General features: G+C 38.0%; 1 long non-coding RNA gene across 1 annotated transcript; it reads left to right on the plus strand.

The window, feature by feature from the left end:
• Positions 1 to 1,057: 1,057 nt before the first annotated feature.
• LOC120555549 lies at positions 1,058 to 5,111 on the plus strand. Its single transcript, XR_005638731.1, has 3 exons — positions 1,058 to 1,345; positions 1,901 to 2,067; positions 4,464 to 5,111. It is a non-coding gene; the product is annotated as an uncharacterized LOC120555549 (long non-coding RNA).
• Positions 5,112 to 11,554: the final 6,443 nt, after the last annotated feature.

An 11,554-nucleotide genomic window follows, 5' to 3' on the forward strand; every position in this document is an offset into this window, starting at 1 on the left:
GGACAGTCAATCAAAACATGTGATATGGGCAATAAAGAAAGCCTGCAGTGTGAGTGTAGTAGTTAACATATTTTTTTAACAACACAACAGTGCTTGACTGATGCATCCATGCCCACATAATGCCCAAACAACATACTAACAGGCCAGCCATCATATCAAGTTATATTGTCCCATCACAACTACCTTTCAAGAGTTGATTATGTTTTAATGAAAGTAATCATGCTATGTAGGAAAGCAGGAGATACATATGTATGGAAATAATCTCAAAAATCAAGACCTGTATATTTGTTTCTGTCAGGTAAAAGTATCCATTTAATCAGAGCTACCAGAGATTTCTGATAATAAGCATAGGTTAAGTCAGAGTTCTGAGGAAATGCCAGATACAAAACACACTTCAAAAGTGCACAGAAATTATACATAAATATATTTTACATTTGACTTATTTAGCTGACGCTTTTATCCAAAGTGACTTACAATTGTTATATATTTCCGAGGTCACATCTCTGGAGAAACTAGGTAAACCATTTTGTTCAGGGCACAATGGTGGATGTATCGCAGTGGGATTTGAACCCAGGTTTCTCACACCAAAGGCATATGTCTTTATTGAGTTTGTGCACAGTTAGTTGAAGTATACTAAAACACAGTAGCCAGAAATATTTTATTATAACCTGGTGAAATACTGGTAAAAAATATTCAATATTTACAATATTTGCAGTGCTTTTATGCTTTTTGTCAGTTTACACGCAATATATCTAATAGGTTATAATGATTTGCTTGAAAAGAGAAAAGCAACATAGTGTGTGAAGTGCTTTATTGGATGGCATCAATCTTCAATCAATCTTTATTTGCATTGGATATATATACAATTAAATGAGAAACTTCCATTTTCATAATCACAGGCTATAAGTCATCTATTTTAACAGAGACAGTGGCTTTAGGGTTCAGGTTGCGGCAGACAGGCGGTTATTTGAAATGGAATGAAGCCCACCCACGGCATTCTCATGACAGTGGTCGAACAGGCCCCACACTCCAGTCCAGTCGGTGACGGGTGCGCATGTGTGTATGATTGCGCGGGCAGCGCGGTGCGTTTGTAGTTCACAAGTAGGTAGTCGGTTATGTGGTCTTCTTGGGCGGCTTTCTGTGACGTTAAAGTTACAATTGACTGTTTGAAATGAACAATGTCATAAACAAAATAGATTCAGAGCTGTGCAACGGAGATTGTACGATGGTAAAACAGCCACAATCCAGTAAGGAAGAGTTTTTTTCACAACGAGGAAATTTTTTGCGACGTGAAGGAGGAGTGGGGCGCCATTGAAGGATTGGAGCAGCACTGAACACATTTCATGTAAGTGTTTTAATAAAGAAAATGCTTTCTATTCACTAACCAACATATTCAGTTCTTTAAAGATCGGTAGCAAAATATTTACAGAACGGTATTAGGCCACTTAGTGATAACAAAAGTTGCAAAACGAACTCCTTCCAAGTTAAGCTAACCTTAATGTTAGCTTATCAAAAGTGACATACACTTGTAACGTTAAGGTTTGTAAGTTCTGCAAAGCATCGATTGCTTGGTTTATTTTTAATGTTAAAATTAATATAATGCATCTTGAAAAACATGACATTTCACTGTGGACATGTCGAAAGCTCTGCTGCTTTTATGACAGTGGGTGCACTGCATATGTAAGTTAACTTGCCGATTCCACAGGCATACAGTTAAACCAGTGCCACAAACACATGGGAAGAAATGCTTTAGCGGCATTTTAGCTATCTCATTTTTATGTAAATATGTTGTGTATATCTTAATAACTAATCTAATATGCATTCATATCTAATAATGACAGCAAAATAATGTCTCGTTATTGAGGTTTAACTATACTTTTTGTTCTGTGCTTGTATGCAGAATCAAGAAGACCCAGCCAGCCACCTCTTCACCTGAGGGAGAAACTGCCCAGCCCTGTCTTCCCCCAGTCAAATAACCATTCCATGTGGCAGCAGCATGTGGGTGGACAAGTTCCAGGTGCCTTGGGAAAAAATAAGGCCCCTTTCTTAAAAGAGCCATTGATGCTGGTAAGAGGCCTTCTAGAACTTCATCTTGAACAGTTGTAAAGGTTACTTATTTGTTGTGAACAGAGTAGGCCTACAATATTTAATCCTCCACAATTCCATAGTAGTAATCTTGGGTTCATCAGGTAAACTTAGTATGAAAGGCTGACTAACATCCAAAAATGTTGCAGCTGCTGTTTCAGAATTTTATGAAATTTGAATTTAGCATTCATACAATCAAGAAATGTGAAATCACTGTCAAACATAAACCTCTCAATTTGGCAATATTAAAAGCTTTGACTTTAAACGACAACATAGACTGATTATCTGCGTTTCCTATAAATTACCAAGACTATGGTGGCCCGACACAGCCTAATTTGTTCCATCATAGTTTCAAAATTAACCGAAACTATTTTTACGCTTTGCTCTTTTAGTAGTTCCGTTTAACATTCAGATTGGGGGTCAGTGAGGCAGTGCATAAGACACATGACTTTGGTGTGAGAGACCTGTGTTCTATTCTCACTGCAACAAATCCATTGTGTCCTTGAGCAAGTTACTTAGTTGATGTGTGTAACCTCTGACATACACTCACTGGACACTTTATCAGGTACTCTTTGCTAGTACCAGTCAAGACCCCTATTGCCTTCAGAACTGCCTTAATTCTTTTGACAAACAATATGTTGGAAACATTCCTCAGAGATTTTGGTCCATATTGACATGATAGCATCACACAGTTGCTGCAGATTTGTCAGCTGCACATCCATGATGCAAAGGCTGTTTGAAGCCTGAACCATTGATACAAGGCAGGATGGATCCATGCTTTCATGTTGTTTACGCCAATTTCTAACCCACCATCTGAATGTCGCAGCTGAAATCCAGACTCATCAGACCAGGCAACGTTTTTCAATCTTCTATTGTCCAGTTTTTGGGAGTCTGTGCGAATTTTGTAGCCTCAGTTTCCTGTTCTTAGCTGAGAGGAGTGGCACCGTGTGGTCTTCTGCTTTGTAGCCCATCTGCTTTAAGTTTGGATGTATTGTGCGTTCAGAGATGGTATTCTGCATACCTTGGTTGCAGTGATGCCACGCACTAGTAACGGCTACACTAAACTTGACCACTTTTCGTATTCAGTAACGGTAATCTAACGTGCTACTATTTCCAAACCAGTAATCAGATTAAAGTTACTTATCCAAGTCACTGTACGATTCTTGTCATTTTCCTTAGTAAAAATATATATTTTTGCTTTCTTTGCATCTCGGGAGTGAAGTCATGTTTTCAGCATGTAGACAGTTCACGTGTACCACGCAGCGACACAAACGTAAACAACAATAGAGGGAGGAGAGATGCGCTGTTTTCTAGCTGGAAATACAGTCACTATTTTGAGTTTGGTGCCGGCTAAAGACGGCACATTATTGTTGGTTGTACACTCTGTGCTGGTGGCGACAAAGTGCTATCTAGCTACAAAAAGACTACGTCAAATTTGAAGAAACATTTGGAGTTGCAGCGCTGCAGTCAAACTTACAGAGCAAGTCCCAGCAGGTGGTGCGAGATAGGGGTGGGGGAAAAAATCGATACAGCATAGTATCGCGATATTTTTCGTGGCAATACTGTATCGATACACAGACTCCAAGTATCGATCTTTTATGATATATGTGTTGGTCAGTCTGTCTGCTGACAATCCCCATTTTGCAGCAATACAATTGAAGGGAGATGAACAAACAGAGAAATGTATCTTTTTAGATAAAACAAATGTTGACAAAATTGTCCTTTGGGGACATCATTTGAAACTGGGAAAAATTTAAAGTTGGAAAAAAGGTAATAAATTGCAATATATCGCAGAATATTGCAATATGTTTAAAATCGCAATAATATTGTATCGTGACATAAGTATCATGATGATATCGTATCGTGAGGCCTCTGGTGATTCCCACCCCTAGTGCGAGAGCAGGAGGTCCCCCACCACCCAAACAACAAAAGCTGGACTTCGGTGATAAACCAGTAAGTGAGGGAGACTTGAAGAAGTAGGTCGGGCAGTAGGCCTATGTTGTAGAGGAAATGCTGCCCTTAAACACCGTTGACTGGCTCTCTTCCGTGCCATAATAAACCAGATCCTACTACTGGCAACGCCGAGCTGCCTCACAGTAAACCGGTTGTCATTTTTATGTTGAGGCTGTGGGGGGTTGTCGGCAGCTGCTGAATGTAACTAATAAAGTAACCTTGCTACTTTTAAAATCAAGTAATCTGTAGGAACTTAGTTACTTTTTCAAAGTAACTGTGGCAACACTGCTTGGTTGTAACGAGTGGTTATTTGAGTTAATGTTGCCTTTCTACCATCTCGAACCAGTCTGCCCATTCTCCTCTAACATCAAAATGATATTTTGTACAATATGTGAACACACATTGAATATGTATTCCCTTTTCAGGATGTTGGAGACATACCAGGAAGATGCAGTGGCTCTGGTAGCAGTGGTCAATGAGGAGCAAGAGCCTGCAGGAATCACCTTTTTCAAACTCACCACGTCATTCATACTCAACCATCAGGTTTTAATGTGTCACAGACCTTGGATAGATATTCTGATGATTTTGTTTGGCGTTATTTATGTTTTCCAATTAAGCTACCTTAAAAAGCTTAGTGTTTTTTTTTTTTAACTTCATCCAGAGGTTTTGTAGTATAAAGTCAGAAGAGCCCAAAAAATGACTTTGGGCTTGCATGCTGTACTGGATACAAATGGATTTATTAAGATTGCCCTAAATGTTCCATATATTGTACAGTGTGCTATGGCCATTCAGTGTATGGTGTTTAAATAGTTATAATACAAACCATTTATTTATTTATATGTTAAAATGTTCTGCTTGGGTTTTGTTTGGATCACATTCCTGTCTTTTTCCCTGCATGGATTTTCATCTATTTTGTATACCAAGTAACTCCAGCGCACACAGATACACAAACTTGGCTCTAGAAAGTCATAAAATATAAAATTGAATCAAGAAAGTGAGGAAGTCTTTTAATTGTACATGGATGTTCACTGTATGGAATACCACCATTTTGTATTAGCCTCTCATATCTCTTACAGTCCTATCAGCAAATGCAAAATGGCAACATTCATTGCTTTATGTCCGCCCAGTTGATTTTTAAATAATATATCTGAAAATGCTATCAGTAATGTAAATAAAATTAAATGTTTTTGTGTTATGAAGGATTTTAGTTGGACTTTTTTTGTTGGGGGTGGACAATTCTGTAAGCAGAAATGTTTGACTTATTTCTAGCCCTATATTGTGGTTCTGTGATCCGTGTATGGTAGCTTCTGCTAGCTAGTTAGCTCTGCTTGCTGTGCATCTATCCATCCTACTGCTGATTCTGGGGGGGGTGTTATAGATTTAAACATTAACATTAGTTAATGGGTGTGACCTGTGTGCTCAGCCAGCAGCAAATACCAGATATAGGAAACCGGCTCAGCGTGTCGTCACATGTAGCCCAGAGTAAAGTAAACTGTTGAAAACAATTCTGAACAGTGGGAAATCTGAGGTTTTGGCTCACAGGGATTTCTTTAAATATGTTTAACTCAATATTTGACACTTTGGCCATGTTTAGCATGAACATCTGACATTGTAACATCAGATATGACAGAAAACACAGAAAAGCTTAATAGGTCTCCTTTAACAAATAGTATGAATCAAAAAGGGTTTCTGGTCTCTATTCTAACATAAATTAATAATATATACTACTATACTGTAATATAAAATGTAAATGTGGCAAATTAAGTAAATTAACAAGCAAATCCATATAAAATTACTGAAGAAATATCTTTTACTGTCAATTGTCACTAATTGCACAAACAGTTTTATTTATTTATTATTTTTAAATAAAATATTTGTGAATTGTACATGTTCTTCTTTGTGTGTGTAATTACAGTGATTGTGGCTGTTTTAAATGATAAAAACTGTATTTTGGCAGTTTAATAATGCTTATAGACAGTTTAACAATGCATATAGACATTTATACACTGATTAAAAAGCAATTATTCAAGGTTTTTGTTTTCAAAATGTCCATAATTTTACGAGATATTTGTCAATTTACAAGTATTCTATGTAAAATGACAGAAAAAATACTTTTTTTGTTGGTAATTGCCACTAATTGTATGGACTTTTAGCAGTGTTTTTACAGTATTAAACTTACACTTAACAGTTTTATCTTTTAAATAAAAAAATTATATTTGTGAAAATACGATACATTGTGAATGTATTTTGAAAGTCATTTTATGTGAAAAAACGTACATTTTCTTTAAAATAATGAAAATGCTATGCTTATTCACGGCTACAGGTTTTTTATGTTATTTTACATTAGACATTTAAATTCACAGTTTATTTTTGTAATTTATTGGTGTTTTCATGTATTTAAAAAATACAGAAAAAATCTGTAAAATTAACAAGAAAACGTATGTAAAATTACAGATTTTTTTTACAGTGTAGGAACTTTTTTTAAAAGCCAGGCCTTATTTGTGGTAGTGGACATATTATCATTTAAAATGGTAATATGCTAATAAGATTAAGAGAATAACTCATTATGCATGTACTTTTACTTTTAATACTTGAAGTACATTTAAAACCAGGTACTTTTTACTTTTACTTAAGTACGGTTGTTATTGTGGTACTTCTACTTTTACTAAAGTAAATATGTCTCTGGTTATTTGTACTTTTACTTAAGTACTGAGATTCAGTACACTACTGCAATGTACAAGTCATCTGCGACTCCGACAACCACCTCCACCTTCCCAGGAGGTGCACAGGAAGTGTCATGTCCTTATATGGGAATTTGCGGGGCGTTTTCTTATGCTAAATAGGAACAACTGGCACACACTTTCAAATCCTAAGAACACAGGTGCGAACAATTCTGCTCTTTAAGAACACGTCATGAATCCGACGTAGACTTTTCTTAGGGGGCGTTTCCCAATATGTGTTCTTCTATTGACTTGTGTGCTTGTGTCCCTGTGAAACGTCATCTCGTGTTGCCAAAGTACTGTCCCAATACACAAGTTCGCATTTCGCCAAGAACAGTTAAAATTCCCGGATGTATTCTTGACACGCCCATTTACCGAGGATACATCGGTTGGTAACTTGCATTGACATATATAAAATGGACCAATAGACCCCGTTGCTCTGGATGGAGACCAGTGAAGGATATTAGAAGCACTGGTGATGGCCAGCTTTACTGCGCAGCCTCCAACTGACAGAGACAACGTAAATGTGACGTGAGCAACGTGTCTGAAAGTTCCAGTACCAGAAAGTCTTCTGGTAGCTGTGCCAAGAGAAATCTCAATCATTCCCAATCTTACAGAGACGGAGAGTGTAGGTATATGTAAGGAGATAACGTAAGCACAGGCTAATTATTGCTAACTAACATGCTAGTTAACATTAGTTATTAAACCTAAACAGCTAACGTAAGTCGAAACTGCCTGTGAGCTTCTCCTGTACTATACGGTAATTCCTTTACTGTGCGACAGTAAGTCTCGTGGTTATGACACAATCGTTAGCCTATTTTTACAAAAACGTCTGCTACGGAGCCATAATGTGAGGTACAAGGTAATGGAGCCTTTTATACATTGTCGTGTTTCTTTAGAAATAAACAACGGACAAATAGAGTCTTTAAACACTTCAGATGTAAAGTTATTCACTGTCAAGTGATGTAAAAAAAAAATGGCGGTCAGCGGAATGCTAACGGGAGGTGATGGCCAGGTAGCCACAAAATGGCGCCATAGATGGCTCGAGTTCTGAAGCGAAGCTTACCCCCTTGGTAACTTGTATGAACTTCGCAGCACCTGTATCTCAACATTCATTTCGGCATTCAATGATGGTTGGATTTCCAGTACATAGACAGCCCAAAAACAGGACAATTTTAACAATTTTCGCCATCTTATTCATCACTAAATTCACTTCTGACAACATTTTAGGCGAGAAATGAACGGTTTATATTTCGAATATAGGCAGTCTTGCGAAAATCTTTGCCGAATTGACAATTTGCTCCAAAGTTTTCGGAGTTTTCGAAGCTCCATAAAATGCCAGCTTGCGCCTGCCAGGGCCGCTTGCTCGACGCTCAGACAGTCACACTCGGAGATCCCACTGTAAGACGGAGGTCTTTTAGACCGGTCCCGTAAATAAGAGGCTTTTATTTCGCCGTTTCGGATCGTTTGTTTAAATATCACAACACATGTGGTTAACTGTCTTTTCGGAGTTAAACTCAACAAGCGCACACACACACACACACACACACACACACACACACACACACACACACACACACACACACACACACACACACACACACACACACACACACACAGCGCAGCAGGCAGAGGAGAGATATACCATAGATAGACTGTATATTATTAGTCTATGAGATATACACGTTTCTTTTCGGGAGACTTGTTTAAATTATGCCATAGGCTATAGCCTACATTATATTTTGTATTTAGTTCATATTTTTGGTGTATTTGTTTTCTGATTTATTAGAAGTTGAGTTTCAGTCTTTATGATAAATAAACAGTGGTACATAAAGTGGTAACATGCTATGACATGTTATGTAGACTAAAGGGGAGACACCAACCTTTATAATTTGAATTTCTAATTTCCATCTCCCTGGGCATATACAGTGCACTAAAATAATATAGAAATGATAATTCCACATAACACTAATAGGAACACATAGGACACACCAGTGCATATGCCTATTTATTGGTTTAATTTAAACTGACTTAAACTTATATGCTAATAATAGTAGGGATCACATTCCACTCTTTTGAATAAGTGAGGGGTGTTTGAGCTAAACCATAAACAATAAAATTAAAGCTCAATTAGTTTTATTTTTCAATATTATTGCAATAGTTGTAACATTATGAGGTTTTCTTGTCCGGAGATTGTTTTAATACAAAGTGGTTGTATTGTTGTGGTTTTTATTTCTAGCTGGTATTTTGGAGCCTTGCAGGTAGCCTCTGTGCTGGGAGTGTTGAGCAATAACAGGAAGAACGCATCGTCTCAAACTGTTAACAGCGTTTTCTGTGCTTGTGAACTTGCGAGTTAATTCTTCCAAGAACAACCAGCAAGAACGTTCTCCCCAAGAACACAAGTCCGTACTTTGCATTCTTGGTATTGAGAAACGCCCAGGGACTTTCTTAAGAACATATTTAAGAGAAAACTTAGGAAGTTAATTGGTGAATGAGGCCCATTGATTTTACGTTTGCCAAATAGTTCAGAGAAATGTGGAATAACTGTGAACTGATTGTTGGTTTTGGAGGATGTTTTTTTATTGCATACAGAACCAGAAAGTTTCTGAGGTTTATGTTTGTAAAAGAAACATTGATCACCAGTATGCACCCACTTCACATGCTTTATGAAAGTAGACACACACATTCTGGCTTACATGTGCTTACCATAAGATACATGGAGGGATGTTTCAGCTTTACAATTGGCTGAATGTTTTTTGGAGGCTTACTTACAGTATGCATGGCTCTCGGAGAAAATAAATCATGTTTACTGGCTTCTGCAACTGAAACAGTATTGAATTGATTTCCAGCATGCCCACACTAAGTAATCCTGTTTGTGATATCCTCCTGTGCTTATAGCTGTAGTGATTCTTAGAGCATTGAGAGGAATGAAATGAAAAGGAAAAGGGAGACTATTGGAAGCTGCTCCATTTTAAGCTGATACAATATAAAGAAGAGATTATTTACCTGCAGCAAGTAAACAAAGAGCTCTTAGATAGCAGGAGAAAACAGATGCCGCAGCCACACTCCCACTGTCCAGCTTCACCCGAAAAACATGAAAGCAAAATTTGAACGCAGAATGGATTATTATTGAACCCTGCTAAAGACATGTCTTTTTTAATACCACCTGTCTTTTTTTTAAGCCTACAAATGCAAACAATGGAGTTATCATTGCACTCTACCACGTCAAACAAGAAGAATGGAGAGATCTGCCCTCACTTCGGGTTTTTTTCTTAAAAGCAGCAGGAGAATAGTCACATTATCACCTTTCTGTGGAGGTGATGATGTGATTGAGGTAGCTGATTGTGTGTGTGTGTGTGTGTGTGTGTGTGTGTGTGTGTGTGTGTGTGTGTGTGTGTATGTGTGTGTGTGTTTGTGTGTGTGTGTGTGTGTGTGTACCTGTGGTAGGTAACAATGCTGTGAAACTATTAAAGTCCTCCCTCTGTAGACTTTGTTTCTCACTTGATACAGGCCAACTACTGTACGTACATTTATCCACGCATAATACAACACTATTCATTATCCAATATTATAATCAACATTATTCTGAAATCAGCCATTCTGCATAATGAGTACTTTTACATTTTGTACTTTTGTCTTTTTACGTAAGTAACATTTAACTTGTAACAGAGTATTTTGCACTGTGGTATTGCTACCTTTACTCAAGTGAAAGATCTGAGTACTTCTTCCACCAATGAATCTCATAAACTGTAGAAAAGAGTTTGGTTACCAGTTATTTGTTTCTTTTTAAAATGTTGCAACATTGCATCATCTCAAATAACTGGTTGGATTTTCAGTATCTAAATATTTCTGATGTCTTATTAAGTTTGGAATGACAGATTGGGCCTTTAACTGTTCAACCTTGTACTGGCATTGGAATGGATTGAATCATTATTTTTAGCACGGCATTCACTCTGGCCCCTCTGCAGACCACTCTGTTCCTTAATTTGAGAACTAGAATGTGACTCATCTCATCATAATCTTTTAAGGCGCTCCAAATTACATTACACACAAGGTCAGAGCACATTCAGAAATAATAAGATTTTGATAATCATTTTTAATCCCCCTCCCCATCCCACTGTTACACCACAAGACAAATTGCGTTGTTTATTTATTTTCCATCAGTGCTGTTGCAAATAAACAGTTTTCGTTTCCACTCTCAGTATGGGGATTAAAGCTTCACCCTCTCCCCGCCACCCGCAGCCTGTGTTGTTGAGTTGATCTCAGATCTGTCTGCATGCGAGATTGCCACATTAGACAGTGGAGACTATCTCACCCCTACTATCCCACAATGCACTTGGGTCAGGTTCATTTAGGTGTGACCATGGGATTGGTCCCTCCGGGAGCAATTAGTTCTCGCTAAAGGATCTGGGATGGTGGGAGCAGCGGGATGTCAAACAACGTCTTCCCCCCTCGTCAGCTAAACGCCTGTTACCCTCGGCTCCTGAGAGGGTGAACTGCAAGCGTGTTGTGTTTCTGCGTAACTACTCCCCAGCTGCATACACTGTGACTCAGAATGGTTTCAGACTCCGTTTAACATAACCTGTGTGTGTGTGTGTGTGTGTGTGTGTGTGTGTGTGTGTGTGTGTGTGTGTGTGTGTGCGTGTGCGTGTGCATACATGTGACTGAGTTACTTAAAGTGATAAAACCATTGTGTTAAAATTATGGCTGTCAAAATGAACGCGATAATCAGGCTGCACTATAGTTTGGGAAATCAGGAAGCGATGCAGCAGTAACGTTGTGGAAAACTAGCAGAA

This window comes from Perca fluviatilis, chromosome 3 (assembly GCF_010015445.1).
Source record: "Perca fluviatilis chromosome 3, GENO_Pfluv_1.0, whole genome shotgun sequence".
NCBI classification, from domain to species: Eukaryota; Metazoa; Chordata; class Actinopteri; order Perciformes; family Percidae; genus Perca; species Perca fluviatilis.